Here is a 17,570-nt window from a genome sequence, read left to right as displayed (position 1 = left end):
ACACACACACCCTCTGTGACAGCTGAAGGTCCTTGGGCATGGCAGGTGGTATTCACAAGGACAATAGAACAAGGGCCAAGGTCAGGCTTTCCATTCATGCCTCAAAGAAGGAGGTGGCCTTCAGGAGGCATAAATAGACAGTGATGTCATCTTTAGGTGCCTCTTAGCTGAGCAGGAAGCTGGCCCCGTGTACAACCCATCATCATCTATGGGCCACACCCCAGCTGGATCCACGCCTGTGACAGACTCATCACTCTGCCAGCTCTCCAGGGACAAATGGGACTGAAGATGCGCAAGATGTTTATCTCACTCCTACTTCGTCCTTTGCCCGCTGCTGTCCCCTGCCACACAGGTCTCCTTTTCAACTTCCCAGTCTTTTCTCGCAGTTACTCTCCACCCTCATCGGGCCCCTGCAACCCACCTCCAGGAGTTTCCTGTCAGGCACTTGTTTCTCCATTGGCACTCACTATGGTTAGTAAAGGCGTGGACGGGCAATCGGCTCTTTACCTGTGCTTTCTCTCTGCCTCCCCACAGACAAGTATCTTGTCCTCAGTGCCTAGCAGAGACTGGGTCACAGTAGACCCCCCAAGCCCCTGCCCATCCCTGAATGCAGTGATTTAGGATAAAGAAATTCTTGGGGGAAAAAAAAATATCAGTTGTTTCAGAGCTGAACTGCCTCTCCTGGCAGCCAGAAGCTGTGTCACACCTTCTCATCCCTAGCTCGCTGTGGAGACTTGTCCTCTCCTTCCCCCGCTCCCCCCCCCTTCCCCTCCCCATTCTCTACATTCAGCTTTCCCTAGAAACATACTGGACAGCAGGGCCAGTCGGCAGCTGAGGACCTGAGGTCAGGAGCTGGGATCCAATTCTGCTCCCGTCAATTAAGCAAAACACATAATAGCAGTAAGTTCTGCCAATCCTCTGACCCATATATAAGCCAGGAGCGAGAGGAGGCCTGTGGTCCTGGCTGTTCCTGAGGACTTTTGGGTTCCTCAACAGGAAAGACGGGTCCCTAGCTCGCCATGAGCAGTGCATACTTACTGTATATGTTTCAAGCCGACCATGGGGGGAGGGGGTGATATCTGGGGACCCAGAAAGAGAACCCAGAATGGTTTGGGTCCATGAGAGCTGGCCTCTGGGGAAGACAGACTCATTGCCCTGCAATGGAACAGACGCCCCTGGCATCTCTGGGTGAAAAGATGTCCAGGGTGTCCTCTTCATGGCTGTGGTTGCTTCAGCCACAGAAATGCAGGTCCTGAGATGGTGATGAGGAAGCTGCACCCAGCAGAGCATCAGAAAGACAAAAGCACCTGCAGCTGCCCTATAGACCAGCTGGACAGCAGGAAGGCCCAGGCAGCCAGGAAACAATAGGCCAGGCAGGCTCTCAGGGCTGTCTCTGCACAAGAGCCCCCATCAGGAAGCAAGCTCAGAGGCACAGCCCTGGACCTCTTGGGGCAGTCTCCAAACCATGGCTATTATGGCGATTATTGTTATTTAGTGCTATCTGGAATTAAATCAGGGGAACATTTGACTTAATAGATAGTGTTCTGACTTGAAAATAGAGTTTTCCCCTGAAATAAATATTACTGACATAATTTATTTACAAGCATTCACCATGGGACTGGCTCAACAGTGAGCACTAAGCATACATTATTGTATTTCATCTCCTAACAACTCCACTATCCCCAGGAAATGAATATGCCACACTGCCCAAGAGCCTGCACGTGTCAAGTGCAGTGTGAATCTAGGGCGGCCAGGGCCACGTGCCCTGCGCCCTGAGGGTCAGAGACTCTCACCGGCATTCAGGCTAGTCACTTCCTGCATGAGCAAGTGCATGTGTGAGAACAGGTGGGAGTGCACATGCATGCAGGTCCCCAGGCCTCACACCAGCATTCAGCCTTCGCTCGCTTCCCCCGCCCCCTCCCTCTCTGTCTCTCTGTCTCCCTCTCTCTGTCTTTGTCTGTCTCTGTCTCTGTCTCTTTGTCTCTCTGCCTTTGTCTCTCTGTCTCTGTCTCTCTCTGTCTCTCTCTGTCTCCCTCTCTCTATTTCTGTCTCTCTGTCTCTGTCTCCCTCTCTGTCTCTGTCTCTCTGTCTGTCTCTGTCTGTCTCTGTCTCTGTCTCTGTCTCTGTCTCTGTCTCTCTCCATACGGCAGGTGTGAATGGGTGTGTGTTCAGGTGTATGTCTATGAGCACACTTGTAGCCAGAAGTCAAACTTGAGTGTCATTTCTTAGGAGCTGTCAAGCACCTTGGTGTTTTTGAAGATTATTATTGTTGTTGTTGTTGTTAGTATTGTTGCTATTGTTGTTGTTGGGGCAGGACGCATGCCACAGGATATAGGTGGAGGTCAGAGGACAACTTTTGGGAGTGGGTTGTCTCTTTTTACCTTTATGTGTGTTCCAGGACTGAAACCCAGGTTGCCAGGCTTGAGTGGCAAGCTCCTTTATTCACTGAGTCAACTGTCTAGCCCACAACCTTGGTGTGTGTGTGTGTGTGTGTGTGTGTGTGTGTGTGTGTGTGTGTGTGTGTGTAGCCCAGGGCTCAATAATTAGGCTAAACTGGTTGGTCACCAAAGTCCAGGGGTCCTCCCACCTCTGTTGTCCCAGTGCTGAGTTACAAGGCACCATACCACCATACCTGGCTTTTCCCTTGAGTGCCTGTCCTCATGTTTGCGTGACAAGCGCTTTACTGACGGAGGGATTTCCCAGGCCACACACTTTCTAAAGAGGACATTGAAGCTCAGAAAGGCGTTGGACTTGTACCAAAATCACCCACCCAGCTGACAGGGCCAGGCCACCTGATGCAGCCACTGTGGGCTTCCATTTTCAAAAGAGCCTGGGAAGCAGGCAGCCGACATAGCTTCCCAGCTAACGAGAGGAGGCACCAAACTCAGGAGAGCCTGGAGTGGTGGTGGAAGTTGGGGTCTGCCTGCCCCTTCTGGAGAATGCTAACCACTTGGGGCAACTGGGCACTTCATACTCCTAGGACCCAGCTCAGGTGCTCCCTCAAGGCTGTGAAAAGGGCAAAGGCTGCCTAATCCAGCCCTCACAGCACAAGTCAGTACCAGCACGGGCAGGCTGTATATCTCGTGCTCCTTGAACACTTAGGGCACCAGGCTGCGGCCTCAGGAAGCAGGCCCAGTGGCAGCTGGACTCACCCAGCAGGCTTGTTCTGGGGAAGCCAGTCGGAGAAAGGGCTCCTTGGCATTTCAGTAGCGCTCTCTTACCCAAGCAGGTCTTTCTGTCCAAAGGGCAGCTCTGACGTGCAGAACAGGCTGTGGTGTCAATATGAGTCCAGCATTGTCCGGCTGGGGACAGACAATGCCCTCGGCAGACTGTTTATTTATAAACCTACCCAGTGCTCACTGCTGCCCTTCTCTCTCCAAATGCAAATTGAGCGGCCTTCTTCCTGTAAGTCAAGCAGGCTTGCTCAGGCTGATAAAAATCATCCTGAAAGTGCTCTTTATCTCCCCAATACAGAAAGCCTCCCACCCACAGCTAGAAAGAGGAAGATGCTTTCCCATTGCTTTCTGGGGCTGGCCTAAGAAGTAGGCCCAGGGCAGGGGCCACCAAGGGGGCAACGGGAGAGAGCCTTCTTATAGAGAGACTTGCACTCAAGTCCTGCTGTGGACACCATCTCCCTTTGCGGCTGTGATCAAGCCGTGACATCACACCATTAAGTCGGTGTGTCAAATGACGATGTGACACTTCCGTCTCTACAGTTCCCTGGAGAATAAATTGAGATAATCACAGAAGTTGTGTGGTACTGTGAGAGAACCTAGTAAGTGTACTACTGCCTGTAATGGTGGCTAAGACTGAAAAATGACAGACACCATCGAGTAGGGCCTGGACCTGCCACCCATTTGCATCTTGCTGGGCAGCTGCCAAATGACACCATCCGCTCTTTTGGGCTTTAGTTTCTTCCACTGTTCATGAATTACTAAGGAGCCAGTCTCCTATTGGCTGGCAACTCAGCCCCTCAACTGCCAGTATTATAATCTAATTTTTGTATGGTGGGGGGGGGCTGATAAATACTCAGAGCTCTAGAGGTGACAGTGAAGAAAAACATGGACAGGAGTGGCTAGGGAGGGCCACCGGGAGGAAGGGGCATTTTAGCTTTAAAAATGGAGTTTCCTCTTCCTCCATCATGAAAAACAAAATTTATTACAAAGCAAAACAAAAAACCCACCTCAACTCCCACCTTATAGACAAGCTGCCTAGAAAGCCTCTGCTCTTAGAATCTAGACCAGCACTTAGGGGCTCGTGCCTTGTACCAGGCTTGTCGGGGACTGGAACCATGAAGGCCTCCAAGATCTGCACAGGAGGCACAAGCAAACATGACAAAGTCACCAGAGACCAAGAGGAGCACATCAGAACCTCTTGTCTGAGAGTCGAAGGCTGTGGATCAAGAGTTGAAATGCTGGTGTGACAACGCGCATGCGGGGTGACTGGAGTCCTGTCAACAGAAAACAAGCCTTTAAACCTTGGAAGTTGGGTCTCCTAGCAGTAGCATGCTCACCTGGAGCCAGGACTCTCAGCACAGATTCATTCATGGAAGGGAACACGGATAAAGCCCAAGGGATGCAGGCAGCCATGAAATGACCGCACCAACATGGGCCTGCTTTCCAGACAGATAAAAACATGCCAATGTCAACTCACAGAGATGTTCTCTCTTGACTCCTCATGGCACCCCACAGGATACCAGATCAGACATACAAAACATTCCTCTACTTCCGGAGGCGGAGCCATTCCCTAGCTCCACCCCTGACAACCCTCCTCCCACCCAGTACAGGGCTTGGGACTCACTGTGTAATTATCAGGGCTCCAGTCTCCTCCTCCAGCCTTGGCGGCTCCCTGCCACCGCATTAATCTCCTAAAATGGAGCTCATCCCCCTGCCCTCCCGGTTGGAGCCCCAACTCCTACTCAGACAGCACCTTACTCGTTGGGTGGTGCTGACCATTCCAGGAGACTTGACAGTTAGTTCCTTAGAGTCCACAGCACTGGTCGAACTGCCTGAATCCCCACGTGTTCCAGTCCCTCCCTTCCCTCATGCGGTTCCATCCCACAAGTACCTTTCTTCTCCCATCTTGCCAAAGCCACTCCATTTTTTGTTTGTTTTGTTTTGTTTTTGTTTTTGTTTTTCCGAGACAGGGTCTCTCTGTGTTAGCCTTGACTGTCCTGGACTCACTTTGTAGACCAGGCTGGCCTCAAACTCACTGCGATCCGCCTGCCTCTGCCTCCCAAGTGCTGTGATGAAAGGTGTGCGCCACCATGCCCGGCTTATTTTTAAAGCATTCCTTAACTGTCCCTTCCTCCAGTTGGCTCGCGCTGGCCACTCTGGTCCATGTTCTTCTCACTCTTGTGAACCTTGTCGCTGTCACCTGTAGAGCTCTGCGTATTTATCTTCTCTGCTCTTCCCAGTGGCCCAAGGCTTAACTTCCCATTTAAACTATGAGACCCACGGTCCAGGTCTTGATATTCATGTGCCCATCCTCCACTCAATGCTAGACCCTGACGCCCCCACCCCCCCACCCCCCACCCCCACCCCGTGCCAGCGGAGACAGCAGGCAAGCCTAGAAGCTGCTGGTGGTGAGAGGAACACAGGAGTGAGCGAGAACCAGTAGGAGTTTCCCATGGGAGCCCACTGGACTAAGCACAGGGCCCCACTTGAGTGGGTTCTCCCAATGGGGTGACACTCTGTCAGGGTTCAAGACAAAGAAGCTGGGCGTGTGCTGACCCTCTGTCCAATATGGTGACAGCTTCGGCAGAGTGACAGAAACATCACCAGCACAGACTGCTCGGGAAGCCCTGACTTCCAGCAAGACCACCTATCTCCATGGATGAGAAAAAGCGGAAGGCAAGATGGCTGGCCAGAGCGGGTCACCAGGGACCTGGATTTAGGCAGCAACCACAAGCCTCATCCACTTCTGCTATGGTAGCAGCCTACAGGGTTGGCACTCTTGTGCCTCCCCAGATGGATTGGTTGTGAGAGATGTACTTGGGTTAGCTGGAGGCCTGGCAGCCTGGTCCTTCTGAGTAACTCTCAGCAGCTTCATCAACGGTTCCATTGTGCTGGTGCTAAAGGGCTCCTCCTGAGCTGGGCAGAGTTCTGGAGGGGTAAACAAATGGGATCCTATATGCCAGAGGATATAGGATCTCTGATATGGCATCTCATACCACGTTCCCATCTCCAGCTGTACCCCTGCTTTCCAGGCCACCCCTGCTCACCCACCCCTGCTCACCCACCCCTGCTCACCCACCCCTGCTCACCCACCCTGGCCCGGGATGGGACAGAAAGGCCTTCTCTTGCTCCTCGCAGCTCTTCTGATCTAAAGTAGACCCCCCATAGGTCTGGAGCACGCATGCCACAGCCCCAGGAGATGCCCGCTCTGCTTGGGTGCTGGGGACAACCCCCGCCATCTCAGTGCCCCATGCCCTCTGGCTCCCAGAGCCTCCACACTTCAGGGACTTTTTGGAATAACAGGCATTCAAGGAACTGACTGTGAACCCCAAAATCCCATGTTTTCCCATTCGTGGGACAAGGTAGCTAACTGAGCAGTGTCACATTGTGTCCTGGGTCCCATATGCAATCTAGCTGACCATGCCTAAAGAAAACAGCAGCAGGGCTTGCCTGGGGCATTAGAGGTTCCTCAGGCAGGCAGGAGGGAGAGAAGGCGGCAGCATAGGGGCAAAGTGGGCTGTCCGTGGCTGCAGAAGCCTTAAAAGCTAGTAAAAGGTTTAATTCTGCATAATGACTTACAAAGTGACAAGTAAAATAGATTTACCATGACAGCTTGAAAGGAAAACCACAGAAATAAAATTACACTCCAGCTCTTCCCGGATCTTTGCAACCTGTCCCCTCCCTTCAGAAAACCAGGAGCTCCGGAGGGCCTACATGGTCAAGGGGACATGAGAGTGGCAGCCTGGCAGTGGGGAGTGGGACAGAGACAAAGGCAGGAGTTGGGCCACAGTTCCAGGTACAGCTAGGGGTCAGAGTTGGGTGCTAGCTCTCCAGATAATGAGTTCTTAGCCTGCCAAGCCAAGGTCTATGATGGAGTGGCAAAGGCATTTTGCTGGTGCCCCTGAGTGCGTAGGCACACATATCACAAGCCTTTCTCCGTCCACCAGGACCCAGGACATCCAATTCCTACCAGCCTCCTATGGGGTCTAAGAGAGTGATCCCAAGGAACCTCTGAGCCTTCAAGACCATAAGGAAGCTTCACTGCTTACGCGGCCACAAGCCAAGGATGCCACATTAGCCCTACATTGCAGAAGACAGGCAAGATCAAGGAAGGCCCAGCAAGTATATCTTGGGAAGGCACATGAGCTGGGGTGCCAGCCCTGTTCTCTGTCCCCAAAGGTGCCTTGGAATCTGTTCACACGAGGGTCAAGGGCTATGGAGCAAGACCATTCAGCTCCATGGATGGGAACAGAGTGCCTGGAATAGTTCCGCCTCCGTCACAAACCATAGAAGCTTTCCAAATAGGCAACGACAGCCCAGACAATACTCAGGGCTCTCCATGCTGGCAACTCTGGTCACTCCGCCCAGAATGTTACTCAGGCACACCAACAGACAGATCAAAACAGAGTCAGGCCAGAGATGGCTCAGCAGGTACTGACACGCCACTGAGCCTAGTGAAAGGAAAGAACTAACTCCTAAAAGTTGTCCCTCTGACCTCCACACACAAGCTGAGGCATGTGTGCAACACACACACACACACACACACACACACACACACACACACACACACAGAGTCAGCAGAAGGCCTCATGTCAGGAGAAAGATCTGGAGACATGGTGCAGAGCTCCACTCCAAGCCTAGTAAATGGATGAGATCTCCAAGAACAAGTCCAAAAAAAAAACTCTGCCTAGAGCCCAGTGGGCGTCCCAACAAATGAGGAGCCACCTTAGGTGGCTGGGTATCTCCTTGGGTGGGAGATACTGGACTGTATCTCCAATGAGACTCACACCTGGCTTAACCCTCCCCCCGGGGCCCAGGAGCAGCCAACAGAGAAACGATGGTAGTAATGGGAGGGACTGAAGTCAGAGGCTGGCCCAGGGACACGGTCCCCCCTACAGCCTGTGCCCGAGTCTGGTAAGAACTGGCAGGATTGAGTCCAGCAAGGGTTCTAGATTACCTCATGTCCCTGCCTGTCACTTTTCATTGCCACCCAGCAACTCCAGCCTTGGTGGAATGAAATGCTGTCCTGTGTCTTTAACCGAAAGAGCCAGGGACGTGCCCAGGCAGGCCTGGACACCATGTTTACCCAGTAGAAGGTGGCCCTCCCTCTACCCTCCCCAGAGCTGGCAAGGCAGGGCTATTTACTATAGACTCGCCTGGTGTGTAGGCTGCCTATGTGGCCCAGGCCCCAGATCTGCCCAAGGTCTTGCCCAAGAGGCCCTTCAGCCTAGCCAGGCTGCTAAAACTAAGACAGCTCTCCAAGCCAGCAAAACCAGGGCAGTCGGCAAGGCGGAGACAACTGAAGTACAGGTGTCTACAGACCTGGTCACTTTGCACATAACAACCTTGCCCTGAAGGTGCTCCGAGAGCCAGGCTTGGCCCTCTGCTCCAAAAGGGAAGGGGAAGAAGGTTAAGGAGAAGCACGGAGCGGTTGGGCCAGGCTCATGGGTCCAGCTGCGATCCCAACTCTGAGGTCGTTCATTCCTCTTGAATTCGAGGACGTGCATTCCAAACCGCAAAACCCACCAGCACCGTGTCAAAGGTGGCGTCACTTATTATTCACTGTGCGGAGAGCATTCTGGAATGCCTGCTAGCTGCCAGACATAGTGCAGGGTGTGTTGGCGAGGAGAAGCTGAAAGTGGCGGCCATCCTGACAGCAGAGGCTGCCACAGAAGTCAGCAAGCAGAGCTTGGGGAATCAGGGCAAGGCGGGGGGTGGGGGGGGCATACACCTGACCTGGCTGGTCACTACGGCAGGCTGAGGCTTGAAGTAGGCTCTGCAGGATACCCCAGGCAGACAGCACAGAGGAAACAGATATATATGCACAAAGCATATGCGAGTGGCTAGGGCTGGATACCAGGCAGCCTCGAAGGCCAGGCTTTGGTGTGGTAAGGCACAGAGAAGAAATAAGCAAAAGGGGCAGGTGGCACTAGCTCAGGTATCTTTTATTTTGACCCACTCAGGTGCCTGAGGGCAGAGAGGACAGGGACAGAGTATATGGAGGACACAGCCAAGGGCTTTGGAAGTCAGAAGGTCTCATCCGGAGCTCCTGTGTCTTCCCACAAGATAAGCTTCTGGGACAGAAACTCAATCTCATGGTTGCAGTCCTAGGGTGACATCAATGTGACTTCCAAGTTGCAGCCAGAGCAGTGAGTCGATGACAACCCTAGTCTGAGTCTTTATGCAAATCAGAATAAAGGCTTACCTCCTCCCAAAACACTCTACCACCATTTTCCAGGATGTTATTTAATAAATGTATAATCTGTGGGGAGCTACAACATAAGCACCACCTGTGCAGTGAGCAACCTGATCTACCACGCATAGCCATACTAGTACACACATTCCTGTGAGTAATGGAAAAGGTCAGAGGCCTGGGGCTCACGGGTAAAAAGAAACAGCAGGTAAGATCCTACACACAGAGGTAAAGTCCAAAACCAACCAAGCAACAACAGCCTCTTACCAAAGCGAAGAACAACCAAGGCAGAGTTTACTAACCCTTCCTGCTTTTTTGGCATAAGAAATATAAATAAAATGAGGTGTGTATTTATTACTATATGGAATCCAAAAGAAGAAAAAAAAAAGTAGCTGGTCAAACAAGGCAAATAAAGGAAATACTCAACCAGGAAACAGAAAGCACCGGTTTGACAGCTAGATACTAGCCAAAGGTAAAGAAATCAGCGATAGCTCGGGGCTTCCAAAAAAAAAAAGATAACTTTTTTTTTAAATCCCCCAAAGCATAATGTTAGTGAGAAAACATGTTAAAGACCCCGCACTCTGAGAGTCTGGGGGGTTTGTGCATTAGAGTCATCTGAGTGATGGTAGATAATTCCTTCCAACCACTCTAGGCTACACCCAGCTTGACTCAGGGCTTCTGTGCTCCAGGCACTGTCTGGGGACATACCTCAAAGCAGGAAGAAGGGGGAGCGCTGGTGGGCCCCCAAAGGGACCTCAGCAAACAGAGAAGTAAGAGGTTCCATCTCACAGGGCCAAACTGTGAAGAGCTGGTTTCTGTGGCTGTGCGCAAACCCTGGGACCGGGAAGATAGCTCCAAGGACTAAGAGCTTAGGGGTCTGAGTTTATTCCCCAGAGCCCATGAGAAAAAAGGCTTGTTCACTTGTCATTCCAGTACTGCCAGCCAGCCTAGGCCAGTGAGAGACCCTGACTCAAACAAACAAACAAACAAACAAACAAACAACAAACAAGCCCCGCAAGAAGGCTGGGGAGGTAAAGGCTGCTGCTGGTACAAGCCTGGTGATCCTGAGTTCGTTCCCAGGATTCAAACTCCATAGAGCTGGCCTCAGACCCCTGACCATCACATATACACTGTAGTGTGCGCGTCCACATATGAACACACAGGCGCACGCACACACACGCACACACACACACACACACACACACACACACACACACACACATATATATATATACTCACTAATAAAAAAATTTTTTTTAAACAACAAAAGACAAACAGCACCTGAGGAATGACATCTGAGGTGGTCTTCTGGCCTCAGTAAGCAAGGTGCACAAACTCACACTCACCCACAAAATGAGAATCTCCTGCAAGTGAAACCTGACATGAAACCTGAGGGGGGGGGTGTCCAGTGTGATGACTCTGCCTACTCGGCCAACAAAACAGCTCAAACAGGCTTCCAAAAGCATTCCAGATGCAGGCATGGACTCAGTGTCCCATGGTGCAGGGAGAGCATAGGGTTTGTCCAGATCACGAGGCTGAGAGGCAGCAAGAGTAGGGGCAACTAGTCAGTAGATCCTGGCCAGAGCTGCTCCCGGATTCCAGTACTGCCCCAGGGATAAGACACACAGCTGGCAACAGCAGGGAGGGAAGACCTGGCTGGACCTCTGCAGAGCCCCTAAGTCAGAAACAGAGGAAAACCAGGACTGCTTTTTCCTTCTTTTTTTTCCCTCCCTCCCTCCCTCCCTCCCTCCCTCCCTCCCTCTCTCCTTCCTATCTCTTTCTCCCCCTCCGACTCCCTCTCCTTCCATTTGTGCTGGAGTGGATCTCTGACTCAAGTCAGCTAAGTAAATATTTTACCACTGAGCTACACACACCACAGCACTTGGACTTACATTCCCCCCTCCCCCCAAAAAAATTCTAGGGACTGACAGTCCCACTGAGTGTGCCTGGGATCCAGAGAACTCAGGCAGCCTTCCTCAGCCTCATGTCCTGTCCTGCCTATATTATAGATTAGTAAGCTGATCTGGAGAGGATGCGAAACCTTTTCCTGCAGATCCTACCGGCCCCAGGTGTAGGGGAGAGCTGGTCTGCTTTTCAAAGTCACCCTACTTAGCTCAGTATCAGGGATGCATGGCAGTGGGGTCTGGGCTAGGCTGCTTGACTCTCAGCCTGGGTTCTCCGTCATGTGTGGACACAGCTGAGCCCAGATGCACCTGCCTGCACTGCTGGGCTGAGGGGGAGACTGCAGCTTGAGCTTGGATGACTTGAGGCTCCAAGCAATGAGGCAGAGAGAAAAAACAGAATGTGCTGCTCTCCTACTGCTGTGGGCAGGAGACATTATGTCAGACCTCAGAGGACAGGGCAGGGCAGGGTCCCCATAGCATGACACCAGAAGGCAAAGCTGGCAGTGCCCAGCATAGTCAAGGGCCACTCTGACCCATGCTGGCTTAGGCCACCCTTGGGGCAAGGGAAAGTGACCCAGTGTGTGTTGGCTCAGACCAGAGTCAGCTGACCTGCTTTGCTCACAACCCTTCCACCTACCTCGTGCTCTATTCTCTGCCACCCAGGCCATGGGGACTTCCTTCTTTGTGTCCCTGCAGTCACAGGAATCTTGGTGCAGGCAAGGACAGTCAGGCTACAGAGACTTGGGTCTAGGCACTGCATAAAGTATCTTGTTAGGTAAAAGATGAGCAAAGTAGGGAAACTGAGGCCTCAAGAGGGCAAAGGGACTGTCTGCCACATGAGAAGACAGATTAATTTAAAGCTGCAAACTAAGTATCCAATGGCTCTACTTTCCTGAAGGGTAAACTGAGGCTCAGAGACAGGAAAGTGGCTGCCACAGGCAACTTCGAGCTATGAAGAACCCCAGGACAGTCATCCTGGGTCCATCTCATGGAACCAAGATAGAGTTGCCTACTCTGACCCCAACCTCAAGTTCAGGAAGTTGCAACACTTCCTTGTTTCCATAGTAACCAGCTACTGCTCCAGGAATACACTGAAATGTTTTCCTTACCTCCTCAGTGCCAGCCCTGGGTCAACCTGTGAGGACATGGGCGGAAAGAGGGGGTGTGAAGGGAGGCACAGTACCAGCCCCAGCCCCAGCCTAGGATGAGGGCAAGCAACTGAGAAAGAGAGTAGAGGGGAGGGCAGGGGGAGGGAGAATCTTCAGCAGAGGGCTTCCCAGCACCCCACACTCTCAGAGGAAGGAGCTCCCAGTTTGACCTGCTTCTCAGGGATGAACAGGAGTTCACTAGACTGAATGAAGAGGCTAGAGAAAAATGTCAAGGCTCGAGGCTTGGGGTAATTGGCACATAAGAACACTGTGCTGTGCTGTGTGAGCCTGGTGGCTCAGCTGCTTGGGAGGCTGAGCCAGTGGGAAGGTAAGTGAGAGGCCCTCCTGTACTGACTGTAGAGTAAGTTCAAGGTCAGCTTGGGCAAGGTATTGGGATCATGTCTCCAAATCAGAAATTTATAGGGATTGAGGTGCAGCTCAATATACAAAACTCTGGGCCTGACCCCCACCCCTTGAACCCTGAATAACCTATATGTGGTGGTGCTTGCCTACAGTCCCACCACTTGGAAGGAAGCAGCTGCGGGACCAGGAGTTCAAGGACATCCTCAGCTACAGAGTGAATTCCAGACCAGAAACCAGTCTCAAAAAGTCGGGGAGGGGACTTCAATGGTAGAGTGCTCACCTAGGATGGGTAAGGCCCTGGGTTTAGTCGTTAGTACTACAAAGGAAAGAGGGAAGGAAGCAAGAATGGGGCAGGGGACTGGTACTCAGTGCAGAAAGCAGAAAGGATGAAGGCTTGAACACTGGCTACAAAGGAAGACAAGAGACCAGATGCCAAGTGTAGGCCAGATGCCCAGGACACTTGCCATTTGCAAGTGTTTAATGGGCATGGAGACAGAGTAGGCACTGAAGCAGGAGAGGTGACGATCCTAAAGGGTTACAGATACCACTCTTTCCCGGGGATGAGGACTGGGGATGGACCAAAGATCCACAGCCTAGTTCTCAGACTAGTGAGACACAACCCTACTGCCCCTGCTCCCTAACCCTCATGGGGAAGCAGGGTTGGCCTACGTGATGAAGACTTTAAGAGCTTTGAGAACCACACAGAGGGTTGCTGTTCTGTCTGTGCTCCCTTATGCTGTGTGCGCTTGGTCCAGCAGGGATGAGGCCAGCCTCAGAGAGTGGAGAATGGAGGCAAAGGGAGGCCAGACTGCTAAGGTAGGAGCAGCCAGCATCTTGCTAGCTTTGCTTCCCCTCTCTGGGCCTCAGTTTCCTAACTGGAAAGTAGGGACAAGGAAGGTGAGATGGACAGGCTCCCACACTCCCTCCTGATCGTACCCCCCCCCCCACTAGCCACCTTTGGATCTGGGAGGGGCTGTGTCACCTGATACTGTAGCAACAAATCCAAACTGTCATCTAGAACAAGGCAACATTTTGTGGCCACATAGGCCATACATGAGGGCAAGGAGTCTCAGAAGGCAACAGTTTCTGGGGCTCTGGCTCTACTCAAAGTGCCAGCTGGCAAAATACAAGACAGCCCCATATGCACTGAGAAGTATCTTGCTATAGGATGGCAGCCAGGGCAGACCATGACCAAGGGACCAGCAGTACCCCAGAGACAACAGTGAATAAAAACCTTCATGCTTGCCCTGGGCCCTACAGCTCTGGAGAGAAGATTCAGAGGTACAGGGCCCAGACCTCTGTGAGACAAAGCAGAAATCCCAAGCAGGTTAGCACCACTGTTGACAGCCATAGAGGACTCTGTCCCTGAGCCTCACTTACTCTGGTGGGGGAGGGCCCTTGTGTAGGGACAGATGCACGGGGCCAACATGCTGCATGCTTGGGATACCTAGGGTCCTATCCCTCTGGGTTTAGACTTAGTGGACAGATGAGAGGTCAGCCTAGGCTGGGCATGTGGTAATACTACGCTCTGCTGCCTGACACAGGGATTCTGCACAGCATCCAACAAGGGTAGGGGCTCCCATCTAATGCCCCTAATGGATGCCACAGCAGGAAGCAGGATGCCAAAAGTTGTGATTCTTGTTTGGGGGGGATATGCCTAGAGAGATGGCTGTGAAAAGTGGGGGACAACTGGCCTCAATGGAGTGCCAGTGAGAGGCAAGCATCCATACTGCCCCCACCTTCCTGGACAGGGCTCTGCCTCTAGTGGTGAATGAATATGGCAGTAAGGGCCCAAAGGACAAAATCACCCTCCAAAAGCACCCAGTACAGGATCCTGCTTGCTCAGCCAAGGCCAGCCACTTTCTTCCCCCTAAGTCCCAACAATCTGCCCCTAGTACCTCCCTAGCCACTCCCACATCCCCACGCCCCAAGTGTGTTACTTCCCCCACCCAGCCTGAAGTCTTCAAGCTGCCCTGACGCAAAGAAAATAAAAGGGCCCTGTGCACTGGCTAGTTTTATTTCAACTTGACACAAGCTAGAGTCATTTGGGAAAAGTGACTCTCCGTTGAGAAAATGGCTCCATAAGATTACCATATAGCCAAGTCTGTAATGCATTTTCTTAACTTAGTGATCAGTGTGGGAGGGACCCAGCCTTATGTGGGTGGGGCTATCACTGGGCTGGTGGGTGCTCTGAAGAAAGCAAGCTAGATAAGCCCTGAGAAGCAGCAAGGCGTTGTTCAGCACTCCTCCATGGAGTCAGCATCAGTTCCTGCCTCCAGGTTGCTGCGCTGAGTTCTGGCCCTGAATTTCCTGGATGGTGGACTGCCAGCTGTAAGATGAAATAAACTCTTTCTTCTCCATGTTGCTTTGGTCACGGTGTTTTAGCAAGGCAACAGAAGCCCTAACTAAGAAACTCGGAGCCAAAAGAAAGCCATATCTCCTCCTGGGAGTCCATCCTGCTTACTCCCGCCTTAGGTTCCGTTGAGGAAGGCTCGGGTGATACAGTTCTGCTGTGTAAGAGAGGGCTGAGTTCTGGATTCTTCATGGTTCTGGTATGAGAATTGGGTCTCGAGAGCCCTTCTAAGCTTCACAGAACACGGAACTTTTCCACGGGAAAGAACTGCTGAGGAGTACGAAGCGGCTCTACTCCTGCAGGCGCACAAGGCCACATAGGACACTATGGGGATGCCATGCACAGGCTTAAGTCTGTATGACAGGCATCAGAGGATGTGGCTGCCAAGGTAGCTTGAGGACTTGGGACACAAAGGTCCCAGGAGTACTGGAAATAGAGGTGTGAGGAGCCCATGAGTGGCACAGATCGTGCCACCTAGGCAGCTCCAGGGAACAGGCAAAGAGGGAAACTATCCAAGACAGGAAACCCAAGAATTCTCAGGCCTGGAAGGATTCGAACTCTCCATGAAGGCCCGCCCCTGCATATAGAGAGCAGCTAGGCTGAAAAAGAACAGGCTGGGTAGGAGCCCCGAAGACTCTTTCCCCTCCATTCAGCAGAGAGGCCCATCATCAAAACAAAACTAGAGTTTCCCCCTGGACTTTCAGGCCTTCTTCCAGGATCTGAGACACAATGAGGCGCCGGGGCTCCAATGGTCCACGCACAATGAGCAGGGAGGCTGATGGCCAGTGAATACCCTCCTCTCTCTGCCTACCACCCAGTCCACTTCCCAGAGTCCAGAAAGTCAGAAACATGTGACTTTCTGTGAGCCAGGGAAATGATGTGTTGACCACAGTGGCAGGTCGGGGTCACATCCCTCCTCAAGGCCTTACCCAAACTGCCTCTCTGCATGCCAAGCATGTCCCCAGAGAAGACCACCTCACGGTCTCATGGCAGCCAGCTCTTCTACCGGCTGAACATCCTTCTTGGCAGTGGCAGGGCTCCTAACCCCAGGAAGAGATGACCCACATCAGCTCTGATCTGCTCTGCTCCCTTCCTAGGAGAGAGAGAGTTAAAGGAAATCCTCCCCATCTAATCCCCCTAAAGAGCTGGGGACTGAATCCAGACAAAGCACAGCCCATGCCGCAGAAGACAGGACTAAGTTCCCAGGGACATCAGCCTACCCCAGAAGGCCATACTCGTGACTATTCACCCTACATTCCCTGGGACCACGCAAGTCCCGGGCCAGGTAATATGTGTCAGGAGACCTCTTCTGTTAGGGACCTTAGTCAGGTCCTTTCTCTTCCTTCAACCTCAGTTTTCTCACCAGCAAAATGTCAACTTGGATGAGAAGCCTCTAAAGACAACATCTCTGAAGGGAGAGGTCACACACGGAGCTCAGATGTGGCCAAGAGGAGCTTCAAGACACGTCCAGCTACTCCTCTCCTGGCCAGGGACTCCAGCTCTGTGAGCAAGGGCATCTTTCTGATACTGCTCCTGGGTGTCGACACTGCATCAAGCTGTGGGCCATCTCTCCAGAAGATGGATACCGGAATGAGGCCGAGCACTCTTCACTCTAAGAGTTCCTTCTCAGGCAAACTAGGTTGACAGTTTTCCAGGAGAGGGGGGATTGTGGTATCCCACCAACCCGCATGAGGATGCTGTGATGTCATTTGTAGTTGCTGGGTAAGGAAACTGAAGCCCAGCGGGCCCCAGCCAAAGGTACCGTTCTCTGCCCTCCTTCACAGCTGCCCTGCTCAGAGTTGAGCAGGTGGGGTGGGAGGGCTGGTCCACCCTGGCTCTTACCACAGGGACAGAAGCCAAAAAGGAAGTTTTGGCATCTCCCGCCTCAGTTTGCCCAAAGGGAAACAAGGCTCTCAAAATAGGAAGCCAGATGACTTAGAACATACTCCAGGGACAACAGGCTTCTTGGTGGGTTGAATCAGAAAGCTTTGGTTGGTCCCGAGTCACTCTGACCTTGAGCAAGCAGTACCTTGTGCGCGAGGCTTTGGGAGGACACTCATGACAGTGACTAAGGCTACCGTTCCTTAAGCCCTTACACTACACGCCAGGCACTGGGCACTTTCTGGCTTCTTAACCTATGAGGAGGGCAATGTGTTAGTGACTGTTAGAGCATGAATAACTCTTTTACGGATGCGGAGGCCAAGGTCAGAGATGTCAAACATAAAATGCGGAGTTGAAAGCTGACTCCAGGAAGCCAGAGAAAAATCCTGAAACAAAGCTGGGGAGACAGGTACCCCCATCCCTGATGCGCTCCATTAGAATATGAAAAGGACTTAGTTCAGTCTCCAGGACCCACGTATAAAAAGGCAAGTGGGGGGGGCACCTTATGGCCCCAGGGCTGGTAGGCAGAAACAGTAAGATCCCTGAGGCTCT

The 17,570-nt window shown here is 52.3% G+C and overlaps 1 protein-coding gene across 5 annotated transcripts in view; it reads right to left on the bottom strand.

Annotated features, from left to right (window-relative positions):
• The window catches only part of ZMIZ1 (zinc finger MIZ-type containing 1), a 204,334-nt gene that overhangs the window by 178,748 nt on the left and 8,016 nt on the right, over nucleotides 1-17,570 (bottom strand). The window contains exon 1 of one of the 5 annotated variants that reach the window (XM_084795986.1): nucleotides 4,801-4,820. The exons of the other annotated variants lie outside the window; for them this stretch is intronic. The gene's annotated coding sequence lies outside the window, so the exon portion shown is untranslated. Of the gene's footprint in view, nucleotides 1-4,800; nucleotides 4,821-17,570 lie in introns of those variants that run through there. 5 annotated transcript variants of the gene reach the window in all.

This window comes from Acomys minous, assembly GCF_964271855.1.
Source record: "Acomys minous genome assembly, chromosome: 9".
NCBI lineage: Eukaryota > Metazoa > Chordata > Mammalia > Rodentia > Muridae > Acomys > Acomys minous.
The sequence above is the reverse complement of the archived record's forward strand: the minus strand, read 5'-3'. Positions and strand labels throughout refer to the sequence as shown.